This window comes from Kogia breviceps, chromosome 1, assembly GCF_026419965.1.
Source record: "Kogia breviceps isolate mKogBre1 chromosome 1, mKogBre1 haplotype 1, whole genome shotgun sequence".
Classification (NCBI taxonomy): domain Eukaryota; kingdom Metazoa; phylum Chordata; class Mammalia; order Artiodactyla; family Physeteridae; genus Kogia; species Kogia breviceps.
The window spans coordinates 165,330,513-165,342,910 of NC_081310.1; the positions used below are offsets into that span (position 1 = coordinate 165,330,513).

At 38.7% G+C, this 12,398-nt stretch overlaps 1 protein-coding gene and 1 non-coding gene across 2 annotated transcripts in view; one reads left to right on the forward strand and one right to left on the reverse strand.

Moving 5' to 3' along the window:
- Positions 1–12,398, forward strand: part of EIF2B3 (eukaryotic translation initiation factor 2B subunit gamma) — a 158,542-nt gene that overhangs the window by 17,791 nt on the left and 128,353 nt on the right. The gene's annotated exons all lie outside the window — the stretch shown is intronic.
- LOC131746724 (U6 spliceosomal RNA) lies at positions 580–686 on the reverse strand. The gene has a single exon (XR_009332624.1). It is a non-coding gene; the product is annotated as a U6 spliceosomal RNA (small nuclear RNA).

Below are 12,398 nucleotides of genomic sequence, written 5' to 3' on the forward strand. Positions count from 1 at the left end.
ATATTAGCTTTATTTGGCTTCTTTGTTTAAAATATGTTTTTTCGTTTTAGTTTATCATCTTTGTCATTTAACTTGCATTTGCTAAATGTATTGCAGTCCTACTTGTATGTGGAAACTTCTGTCGTGTGTACTTATAGAATATTGGAGCTGGACATCATATCTGCTATGTTATGTTTTTTCAACGTATTTCATTTGGTTTTATTCTTCTGGCACTGTTTTCTACTTCATTTTGCCTTATCTCATCCCACAATTTCGCTGATTTACTGGCTTTTCACTTTGTGTTTCAGCTGCCCAAACCTCTTTCCCTGACTTATCAAGAGAGATTATTGGCTCATTCACTCTCCCAGGCCCTGGGTGAGTGAGCTCCATTCTTGTAACTGGTGCTGATAATATAAAAGTTGTTAGATTTTATATTTTCTTCATAATTGTGTTTCATATTTGCTGATGAATGATTCAGTCTTACCTATGTCTGAACTCATTCATTTGGCAAATATTTGTTCAGTCAACTAATAATAATAATTAAAATTGTTATTTATTAAATACCAATTGTGGACCAGTTATTTTTTTAAACTTTTTTTTTTTAATATGAAATGCTTCATGAATTTACATGTCATACTTGTGCAGGGGCCGTACTAATCTTCTCTGTTTCGTTCCAATTTCAGTATATGTGCTGCTGAAGCAAGCACTTTTTAAAACTTTTTATTATGGAAAATTTCAAACATGTACAAAAGTACATGGAACATTGCCTGTGTATCTGTGTCACCCAGCTTCAACAGTTATCAACCCATGGCAAATCTTATTTCGTCTGTATTCCCACCCAACGTGCTCCCTCTCATGTTCTTTTGAAGGAAATCTCAGACATCATGTTATTTCATCTGTAAATATTTCAGAACATTGCTATATGAGGGCTTTTAAAAAAATAAAAATAAAAGTGTAATGCCATTATACCACCTAAAAAAACAAATTAATAATTTGTTAGTATCATCAAGTATCCAATTAGTATATGAGTTTCTAGTTGCCTCATAAATAGAATTTTTAAATCTTTTTAGTGTGTTTATTAAAATCAGGAAGCAAATAAGGACTACACATTATAATTGATTAAAATATCTCTTTTAATATATAGATTTCCACTCCATCTCTTTTTTTTTCCCCTTATAATTTATATGTTGAAGGAACTGGGTATTTTTCTTGTAGAGTTTTCCACAGTCTGCATTTTGCTGATTGTGACCCTGTGGTGTCGTCTTTTTTTTTTTTTTTAATACATTTATTTATTTATTTATTTTTGGCTGCGCTGGGTCTTTGTTGTTGCACAGGGCTTTCTCTAGCTGCAGCAAGTGAGGGCAGCTCTTCATTGCAGTGCACAGGCTTCTCATTGCGGTGGCCTCTCTTGTTGCAGAGCACGGGCTCTAGGCACGCGGGCTTCGGTAGTTGTGGCACGTGGGCTTAGTAGTTGTGGCGCACAGGCTTAGCTGCTCCAAGTCATGTGGGATCTTCCCGGACCAGGGCTCAAACCTGTGTCCCCTGCATTGGCAGGTGGATTCTTAACCACTGCGCCACCAGGGAAGCCCTGTGGTGTCATTTTAAAAGTACTCCTCTCTCTGTATTTTCTATAAATTGGTAGTTGGACCTAGAGGCTAAATTAAATTCCAGTTTGAATTTTTTTGGCAAGATGCTTTTGTAGGTGGTTGTGTCTTCTATCTTGAGGCAAGTCGTTTTCTGATTGTCTTTTTTTGGTGTTAGCAGCTGTTAATGATCATTACCACCAGTCCCTAGTTCTTGTCTCTCTAGTCATTTGGCTGTCTGAAGCTTATTACTAGTAGATTCCTGAAGAAGTGGTCATGATATCAGTGCTCAACAGATTATCTGCAGCCTTTGTACTCATAAGCCAATTTATGGGGATATAATATCCTTGACTCACATTTTTTCCTTAAATATCTTAAACAAATTCTTTCATTATCTTCTATTGTAAAGTGTTGCTGTCAAAACAGTCCAAGTGAAAATCTGCTTTTCTTTCCCTTATGAGTGAATCAGTCCTTTTTTCTAGGCTCCCAAAGGAGTTTTTATTTTTCTTTAAAATCTTGTGGTTTTACTACATAATATGTCCCGTTGATGTTCTGAATCATATTTTCTAGATATGTAGTATGTCCTTTCCCTGTGAAGTTTCTGCCTTTTTTATTACTTCAGAGAAGTTTTTTAGAATTACAGTTTTAGGCATTCGTTCTGTTACATTGCTTTGGTTTTAGTCTTTGGGACTCTTATGTGTATGCTGGATCTTTGTTGCTTATCTTCTCTTTCTGCTACTTCGCCTCAAATCCTTTTTATCTTAAAAAAATTTTTTTTTTAGGATTTTCTTCCTTTTTTACATTCTGTTTCCCTTAAGGCAGCAGTCCCCAATCTTTTGGGCACCAGGGACCAGTTTCGTGGAAGACAGTTTTTCCATGGACCAGGGGTGCGGGGGTGGGGGATTTGCTTTCAGGATGATTCAAGCACATTACATTTATTGTGCACTTTATTTCTATTATTATTATTACATAGTGATATACAATGAAATAGTTATACAGCTCACCGTAATGCAGAATCATGGGAGCCCTGAGCTTGTTTTCACTGGCCACTAACTGATAGGGGTTTTTTTTCTTTCTCCTTTTCTTCTCCATTATGGTTTATTACAGGATATTGAATATAATTCCTTGTGCTATACAGTAGGACCTTGTTATTTATTTTTTAATAGATCTTTATTAGAGTATAGTTGCTTCACAATACTGTGTTAGTTTCTGTTGCACAACAAAGTGAATCAGCCGTGTGCATACACATGTCCCCATATCCCCTCCCTCTTGAGCCTCCCTCCCATCCTCCCTATCCCACCCCTCTAGGTCATCACAAAGCACCAAGCTGATCTCCCTGTGCTATGCTGCTGCTTCCCACCAGCCAACTGTTTTACATTCGGTAGTGTATATATGTTGATGCTGCTCTCACTTCGCCCCAGCTTCGCCCTCCCACCCCATGTCCTCAAGTCCATTTTCTATGTCTACCTCTTTATTCTTGCCCTGCAACTAGGTTCAGCTGGTAGCGTTTTGATATGAGTCTGCAAGCAGTTGATTTATTATGGTCTCTGGGCAGTCAAACCTCTCTGCTAATGATAATCTGTATTTGCAGCCACTCCCTAGTGCTCCCTAGTGTTAGCGTCACTGCTTCAGTTCCACCTCAGATCATCAGGCATTAGATTCTCATAAGGAGCACGCAACCTAAATACCTCGCATGCACAGTTAACAGTAGGGTTTATGCTCCTATGAGAATCTAATGCTGCTGCTGATCTGACAGGAGGTGGCACTCAGGCGGTAATGCGAGCAATGGGGAGCAGCTATAAATACAGATGAAGCTTCACTCGCTCGCTTGCCCACCCACTGCTCACCTCCTGCTGTGTGGCCTGGTTCCTAACAGGCCATGGACCAGGACCCCTGCCTTAAGGCATTAAGAGTTGTGTTTTATTCATTCTTGTGTTCTTCCTAGTTTAGCTGTTATTTCTGAAATGATTTTTTTCTTTTATTTCTAATTCATTCTTGAGTTCTGTCATTGCATTTCTAACTTTTCTAATTCAGATTTATGTTATTCTTTCACATTTTCTGTCATTTTCTTATTTTAGATAATTTTGAAATCTTAGGCTATGAATTTAATCTGTCTTTTGAGCATGTCTTTCTGACATCTGCTTTATGGTAGAGATGTTATTCTAACTTTTATTATTATATTTTTCAACAATAACCTTGTATAGGATTTGACTGTAATCCTTTTCTATTACTAATTTTAACCTGAAATTAGTTTTCCTAAATTTTTAGAAGGGAAGGCTGTGTCAGCATAGCTTTTCTAGCTTCATAGCTCTAGAGCCCCCTCTTTTAAGATCTTTCTCCTCTGCTTCATTATCTCCATGTTATCTGGCCTTTCTCTTTCCTTTGCACTGATTATCCCTGTGCTGCCCAGTTTGGATTCTTTTCCCAGTGATTTCTCCTCAGTGCAAGACTTCATGTTGAAAGTGAGTATTGGTTTATTAATTTCGAGAATTCATAGGGCCAGGACTACACCAGCCCCTTCAGACCTTACTGAGAATAGATAAGGGGACTGTCTTAGTAGAGTTTAATGGAAGAGTTAGTGATTGAACCTTAGTTATTTACTTCAAAGCTATGCTCTTAACTACCATACTGTGCCATATAGTCTGGGATAAAGCTAACAATAGAACGTATACTTTATCCTGTAGGGATACTTTGAAGGATCATTAACAGGTTGATATTTTAGTACTATTACTGCATGACTGAGGGGAACTAGAGAGACCCTGGAAGGCTCTTGCAGTAGCCTGGTAAGAAATGAGGAAGGACCAAACAAGTCAATGGCAGTGGTAATAGAGAGAAGGGAACAAATTGGAGAATATTTAGGAGACCTTTAAGGCTAATTAACTGGATGTGGGAGGAAAAGGAGTGGTCAAGTGTGACTTCCAGGTTTCTAGCAAGAGCAACTGGACGGATAGTGGTGACATTCACAAAGCTAGAGACTGCAGGACAAGGAATAAATTTATAGGGGTAATATGATGTGTAACTACATTTAACTTACTAAATATACTCTGTCTTTGCAGTTCCACAAATTTGGATACTTGTACATCCACCTGGAACATGTTCAGTTCCCTCTATCCATACCTAAGCAACTAATTCCTGATCTTCCTTAACCTGGATTTCCCCCCAAAAGCAGAGCCTGAGATAAGGGTATGTGTATGGGTAGTTTATTTTGAGAAGTGATTCTAAGGAAAAGGAGTGGGATTTAAAGAGTGATCTAGAGAAAAAGGGAATGGCAATCTAAGTGTGTATTATGGACTTGGTTACCACTGTGGGCAACTGAAGCTTAGCTCTGGAGACCTTCTCAGGGGCCATGTGGAATGTACCTTAGAGTAATTGCCCAAGACTTGGAAAAGAGGAGTATTTATTCACTAGCTTCCTTTACCCATTAGTCAAAGGTTGCCCCGTGGGTATAAATTTCCTCACACTTTAAGGTTTGTATGTGTGCCAGAATGGCTGAGTGGGTTCCCACAAGTATCCCACATGGTGGTTGCTGGAAATCTCAGGACAGAAAATGAGAGATGACTGGTGCACGAAATGAAATGCTGTCAGGTTACATAGCTGATGGCAAGAGAAATGTCTGGAATAAAAAGATGGACCCACAGAATACGAGATGGGTCACAAGAGATGTCTTACTCATCTTTCAGGATTTGGCTAAAACTTTGATTGCCTCTGAAGCCTTCCTTAGCCTCCAAGTTTAAATTAATTGCCCCATCTAATTGTTCCCTGAGCACCCCTGTGTTTATCCTTATTAGATAACTTTTTATATAAAACTGTATTGTAATTCTTGTTAGTTATCTGTTTCCCTCTCTTCCTATCTCTTGATAGATTGGGATAGAATTAGAGTCCAAGGGAACAATTTTCTTGTTTCAGATGAGAGAAACTGAAGGATAGTAAAGGATTAAACCAGCCACTTTAAATATTAAAGGCCATAAGAATCTAGGTGGTTGGAAACTTACCTTCACTGTAGAATCTACAGTGCCCAGCACAGAATTTGGCACTTATTACTGGTCAAAATTTAAATATTTTTGAATGGATGAATGAATGATGACTGACTGACTGAATGAATGAATGAATGGATTGATGGATTAAAAAATAAGAGTTTGGCTTCAGACCTGTTAAGAATTAGATTCGAGTAGGACATCTAGCAGGTAGTTGATAAACTTATGTAGAGTTCAGAAAGAAGATCTGAGTTAGAGATACAGGTCTAAGAGTCATCAGCTTATAAGTGATAGCTGAAACTATGAATGTGAATCATCTTTCCCACAAGAATAAGTAGAGTAAATAAAAGACGGAGTCCGGAGGGCCTTAGGAAACACCAGTACTTAATAGACAGCTAGAAGAAGAGGACCCTCTGAAAGAGAGACACTCATGATCATGGATGTTTTAAAATAATAGATAGGGGCTTCCCTGGTGGTGCAGTAGTTGAGAATCCGCCTGCCAATGCAGGGGACACGGTTCGTGCCCCAGTCTGGGAAGATCCCACATGCTGCAGAGCGGCTGGGCCCGTGAGCCATGGCCGCTGAGCCTGGGCGTCTGGAGCCTGTGCTCCGCAAAGGGAGAGGCCACAACAGTGAGAGGCCTGCATAATTAATTAATTAATTAATTAATTAATAGATAAATAATAACTAATACATGTGGTTCAAAAATTGAAAAAATATAAAAAGGTTTATGGAGAAATGTTTTCCTTTCTTCCCTATCTACCAGCCATCCAGTTCTCCTTATTAGCCAATGTTATTAGTTTCTTATACTTTGAGGGTGTTTTAGTTTAGGATGGAAGCAACTTGAACATTTTTATAAGAGAGCAAAAGAGACAGTGGAGAAGTACAGAAGAAAGGAGATAAATGATGGATAAGGTTCCCAAGGAGACAAGAAGGAATTAAGGTACAATTTTGGGCAGGAAGAAGGCTTACATTTTCCACTGAAATGAGAGAACAGGAGGAAAGAAAAGGCTCAAATGCAGATCAGGAAGGAGAGCAGGAATTAAAATAATTCACTCCTGAGGCCTCTATATTTTTGATGAAGTAGGAGGCATAGTTGTCTGTTGAGAATGTAGAAAGAGGAAGGTGATGGGATTGGGACTTGTGAGTAATGAAGCTTTATTATTATTATTATTTTTGTGGTGCACGGACCTCTCACTGTTGTGGCCTCTCCCGTTGCGGAGCACCGGCTCCGGACACGCAGGCTCAGTGGCCACGGCTCACGGGCCCAGCCGCTCCGCGGCATGTGGGATCTTCCCGGACCAGGGCACGAACCCGTGTCCCCTGCATTGGCAGGCGGATTCTCAACCACTGCACCACCAGGGAAGCCCAGTAATGAAGCTTTAGAATTGCTCCTGGAAAATGGGAGAGAGCTGACCAGAGACACTGAGAAGGAGGTCTAGGCAACATCAGGGGTGTAGTTGATGTTGAATAATATAAAATTATAGTTACTTCAGTTAGCACAATTGTTGGGGGGATTTCCTTTTTTTTTCCCCCACTTTCACCATTGCTCAGGTGTCTAGGTATGGAGGAGAAGACATGTTTGGATTGATCAAGGATATGGGCAAGGTCAGCATTTGTACCCACTGGAGAGAGGAGAAAACTGAGGCTAGGAAGAATGAGATTTGGCTAAGGACTTAATGGACAAAGCCCTTCCTTCTCTTCTTTCTGGCATGATCTTGGCACAAACTTTCCTCCCAGAGCCAGTCCCTCCAGATTGGATCTGAGTCCTGGGTGAGAGTTTATACATTCATTCCTCTTCTGTGGGATAGCTAGTTTGCTTTCATTTCTTTAACTATGAATAGTGCTACAGTGAACATCCTTGTACCTGTTTATTTGTGCTCTTGTTGTGAAGGTAGACACCTGAAGTTATGTGTGGGTTGTAAGTTATGTGCATCTCCAAGTTTACTAGATACTGGCAAATTGTTCTCCAAAGTAGTCATACTAGTCTACATTCTCACCAGCAGTATAAATGAAGAGTTCTGATTTCTCCCTGTCTTCACTAACAGCTGATGTTCTAAAATTTTTATGTTTTCAGTAATATTACGGGTGTGAAATGGTACCTCAGTGTTGGGGTTTTTTTGCTTGTTTGTTTTCGTTTTTGTTTTTTGGCCATGATATGTGGCTTGTGGGATCTTACTTCACCAACCAGGGATTGAACCCAGGTCCCTGGCAGTGAGAGCACCGAGTGCTAACCACTGGACCGCCAGGGAATTCCCCCCACTGTTGGTTTAGTTTTGCATTTTCTTGATTACTTGAGAATTTTTTGCTAAGTATATTGGCTCTTTTCCTTTTCAGTGAATTTCCTGTTCATATCATTTGCCCACTTTTTGTTTGGGTTGTTTGTCTTTTTCTTGTTAATTTGTAGTATATACTCTCTACGCTCTGTATACTAATCCTTTGCTGATTATATGGGTTGCAATTTTCCCCCCAGTGTTACCCCTCTTTTCTCTTTGTTTATAGTATCTTTTGTCATACAGAAGTCTTAGCTTTTTTTTGTGGTGACCTAGATCAATCTTTTCCTTTATGGTTGGTGCTTTTTTTTTTTTTTTTGCGGTACGCAGGCCTCTCATTGTTGTGGCCTCTCCCGTCGCGGGGCACAGGCTCCAGATGCGCAAGCTCAGCGGCCATGGCTCACGGGCCCAGCCGCTCCGCAGCATGTGGGATCCTCCCGGACTGGGGCACGAACCCGTGTCTCCTGCATCGGCAGGCGTACTCTCAGCCACTGTGCCACCAGGGAAGCCCATATGGTTGGTGCTTTTTGTGTCTTACTTAAAGTATTAAGGATAGACTCCTGCCATCTAAAACTTTACAGTTTTGCTTTTCATATTTGGATTTTAAAATTAGTATTTATATTTGCATATGATATGAAATAGATATCTATTTTTATCTTTTTCCCAAATGAAGAGTTGGTTATCCCAGCACAATTTATTGGATAATCTTTTCTTCCCCAATTTATACCAAGCTCCACATATACATGGGACTATTTCTAAGCTTTCTGTTCTGTTCCACTAGTCTAGTTGTCTTTTTCTTTGCTGATATCCTATTGTTTTAATTACCATAGCTTTATAGAAATTCTGTCTAGTAGGATGACTCCCCTCTACCTCACCTTATTATAATTTTTCTTTAAAGTTGTCTTGGCCACTCTTCACCTTTGACATATGAATTTTAGTATCAGCCATGAAAAATCTTATCTTAATGTTTGATTGGAATTACAGTGATTTTCAGATTAATTTGGGAGAGTTGGCATTTTTTAATACGGAATCTTTCTATTCCTTGAACATAATATGTCTCTCTTTATTAAGGCTATTTTTGTGTTTTTAAATAAAGTTTAATAATTTCCTGTAAAAATGTCTTACACATCTTTTGTTGAATTTATTAGTAGATGCTTTCTAGTGTTGTTATTGCAACGGTACTGTTTTTAAAGGTCCACACAATATATTTGGTTATGTCTTTTTAGTCTCTTTTACTCTAGAACAGTCTCCCCTCCACCTCCTTTTTTTTCTTATGCCATTGACTTATTCAAATAAAACAAGTATTTGTCCTATAGAGTCTCCCACATCTCCGGTATGTCTGATTGCTTTCTATTGATATCATTTAACTTATTTTTGATTGATATTTTTTTTTAATTGAGGTAAAATTGACATGCAATATTAGTTTCAGGTATACAGTTACAATGATTTGATATTTGTATATATTGTGAAATGATCACTACAGTAAGTCTAGCTAACATTCATCACCATATGTAGTTACAGAATTTTTTCTCCTTGTGATGAGAACTTTTAAGATCTACTCTCTTAGCAACTTTAAAAAATGTGCAGTACAGTATCATTAACTAGTCACCATGCTGTACATTGCATTTCCATGACTTACTTATTTTACAACTAGAAGTGTGTACCTTTTGACTCCCTTCCCCTATTTCACCTACCTCCCACCCCCTACCTCTGGCATCTACTAGTCTGTTCTCTGTATCTGTGAGCTTGGCTTTGTTGTTGTTGTTTTAAGATTCCGTGTATAAGTGAGATCATATAGTGTTTGTCTTTCTCTGTTTAACTTATTTCACTTAGCATAATGCCTTTGAGGTCCATCCATGTTATTGCACATGGCAAGATTTCACTCTTGGGCTTCCCTGGTGGCGCAGTGGTTGAGAATCCGCCTGCCGATGCCGGGGACATGGGTTCGTGCCCCGGTCTGGGAAGATCCCATATGCCACGGAGCGGCTAGGCCCGTGAGCCATGGCTGCTGAGCCTGCGCGTCTGGAGCCTGTGCTCCACAACAGGAGAGGCCACAACAGTGAGAGGCTCGCATACCGCAAAAAAAAAAAAAAAAAAAGATTTCACTCTTTTTTTATGGCTGAATAATATTCTATTGTATTCATATACCACATTTTCTTTATCCATTCATCTGTCAGTGGACACAGGTTGTTCCATATCTTAGCAGTTGTAAATAATGCAGTTGACACTGGCTAACTTGTTTCTCTTTTTCAGTATTTTCTTGTAAACTGGAGTTTGGCTCTAACTGTTGATTAGATTCAGTTTCAAGTTTTTTGACAGTAATACTTCATATGTATACTTCATATTTCATTATATTCAGATCTGAAATCAGGCATTTCTTTAAAAAGCCTTGACTTTGATTATGATGTCAGTCATACCTCAAAAAAGTGGTTAAAAAAAAAAAGAGCCCTGGTTTCTTTTTGTGGAACATGATGTTTATCTACAATCTGGGCTCTAGGAAAAATAGAAGCTTTTAAATTTTATTGTAATTGATTTTTCAGTTTTTCTTTTATGGTTTGTGATTTCTGTGCCTTGCTTTAGAAATTCTTCTCTATTTTAAGGTCTTAAAGATATTTTCTTATAATCTCATGTAAAAGTTTAGTCTTGCTTCTCACATTTCAGGCTCTAATTCACTCAGAATCTCTCTGTGTATTTCAGTCTTTTAAGGTATATCTCAAAGTTTTGTAATATCCTTCATAAAAATCTTATTTATCTTTTGTTAGATTTGTTCCCAGATTGTGTTTTCATGCTCTTTTTATTAGTATATATACTGTATATGTAAATAATATATATATAACTTAAAGAATCAAGTAGTTCTACAAGACTTAGAGTGAAGGACAAGGGTCTCCTGCACTATCATTCCTCGTCCCTTATTTTTGCTCTTCAGAAGCAACTGCTTTCAACTCTTCTTTTTTTCTTCTGATAAAGTCCTCAATATTTTTAAGTATCATATTTATACTGCTATTTTCTTTAATTTTTATTTTTAAAAATTATTTAATTAATTAATTTTTTTTTTTTTTGCTGTGTTGGATCTTCGTTGCTGCATGCGGGCTTTCTCTAGTTGCGGCTAGTGGGGGCTACTCTTTGTTGCAGCTATTGGGGGCTACTCTTTGTTGCGGTGTGTGGGCTTCTCATTGCGTTGACTTCTCTCGTTGCAGAGCACAGGCTGTAGGCGTGCAGGCTTCAGTAGTTGCAGCATACGGGCTCAGTAGTTGTGGTTCGAGGACTCCAGAGCACAGGCTCTGTAGTTGTGGCGCACAGGCTCTGTAGTTGTGGCGCACAGGCTTAGTTGCTCCATGGAATGTGGGATCTTCCCAGACCAGGGCTTGAACCCATGTCCCCTGAATTGGCAGGCAGATTCTTAACCACTGCGCCACCAGGGAAGTCCTTTTTTTTAATTTTTAGATAATATCTATTGAATTTCTAGTATGGAAAGTAAGGATTTGACTTATTTAACACTTTGTCTGCCCCTCTCCATGTACATATGCAAGCTCCCCCTTTCCTAATCTCCCAAATATAGTAGCATCATAATTTTTCTTAAATCAATTATGAGGGCTTATTTATAGCTGAGCCTTATAGTGTATGAGTATTATATTTCCCTTTTTAAAAAATCAACTTTATTGAGTTATAATTTGTATACAATAAAATACACGCATTTTATTTTGTTTTTAACATCTTTATAGGAGTATAATTGCTTTAAACACACCCATTTAAAATTGTACAGTTTGATTTTTTTTTTAAATCAGGTTTATGGAGGTATAAGTTACATACATAAAATTCGTCCTTTTTGGTATACTGAGTTTTTTTTTAATTTTTAAAAAATTTTATTGGAGTATAGTTGATCCATAATGTTGTGTTACCTTCAGGTGTACAGCAAAGTGACCCAGTCACACACACACATATATCCTTTCCCCTTCAGAGTCCCCCACCCCCCATATAGGATATCACAGAATACCGAGTAGAGTTCCCTGCGCTACACTGTAGGTCCCTGTTGGATATCTATCTTATATATAGTAGTGTGCGTGTAGTATACTGAGTTGTTTTGTTTGTTTTTTGTTTGTTTTTAATAAATTTATTTTATTTATTTATTTTTGGCTGCGTTGGGTCTTCATTGCTGCACGCGGGCTCTCTCTAGTTGCAGTGAGCAGGGGCTACTCTTCGTTGTGGTGTGCGGGCTTCTCATTGTGGTGACTTCTCTTGTTGCAGAGCACAGGCTCTAGGCACACAGACTTCAGTAGTTGTGGCACGAGGGCTCAGTAGTTGTGGCTCGCAGGCTCTAGAGTGCAGGCTCAGTAGTAGTGGTGCACGGGCTTACTTGCTCTGCGGCATGTGGGATCTTCCCAGACCAGGGCTCGAGCCCATGTCTCCTGCATTGGCAGGTGGATTGTTAACCACTGCACCACCAGGGAAGTCCCTGTACTGAGTTTTGATAAATGTACTGTGGTGGTATAACTACCACCACAATCAAGATATAGAAGAAAAGTTCTATCAACTCTTCCAAGCTCCTACTTTTTAAAAAAAATACAATGTTTTGTTTTTCTTCGTTATTA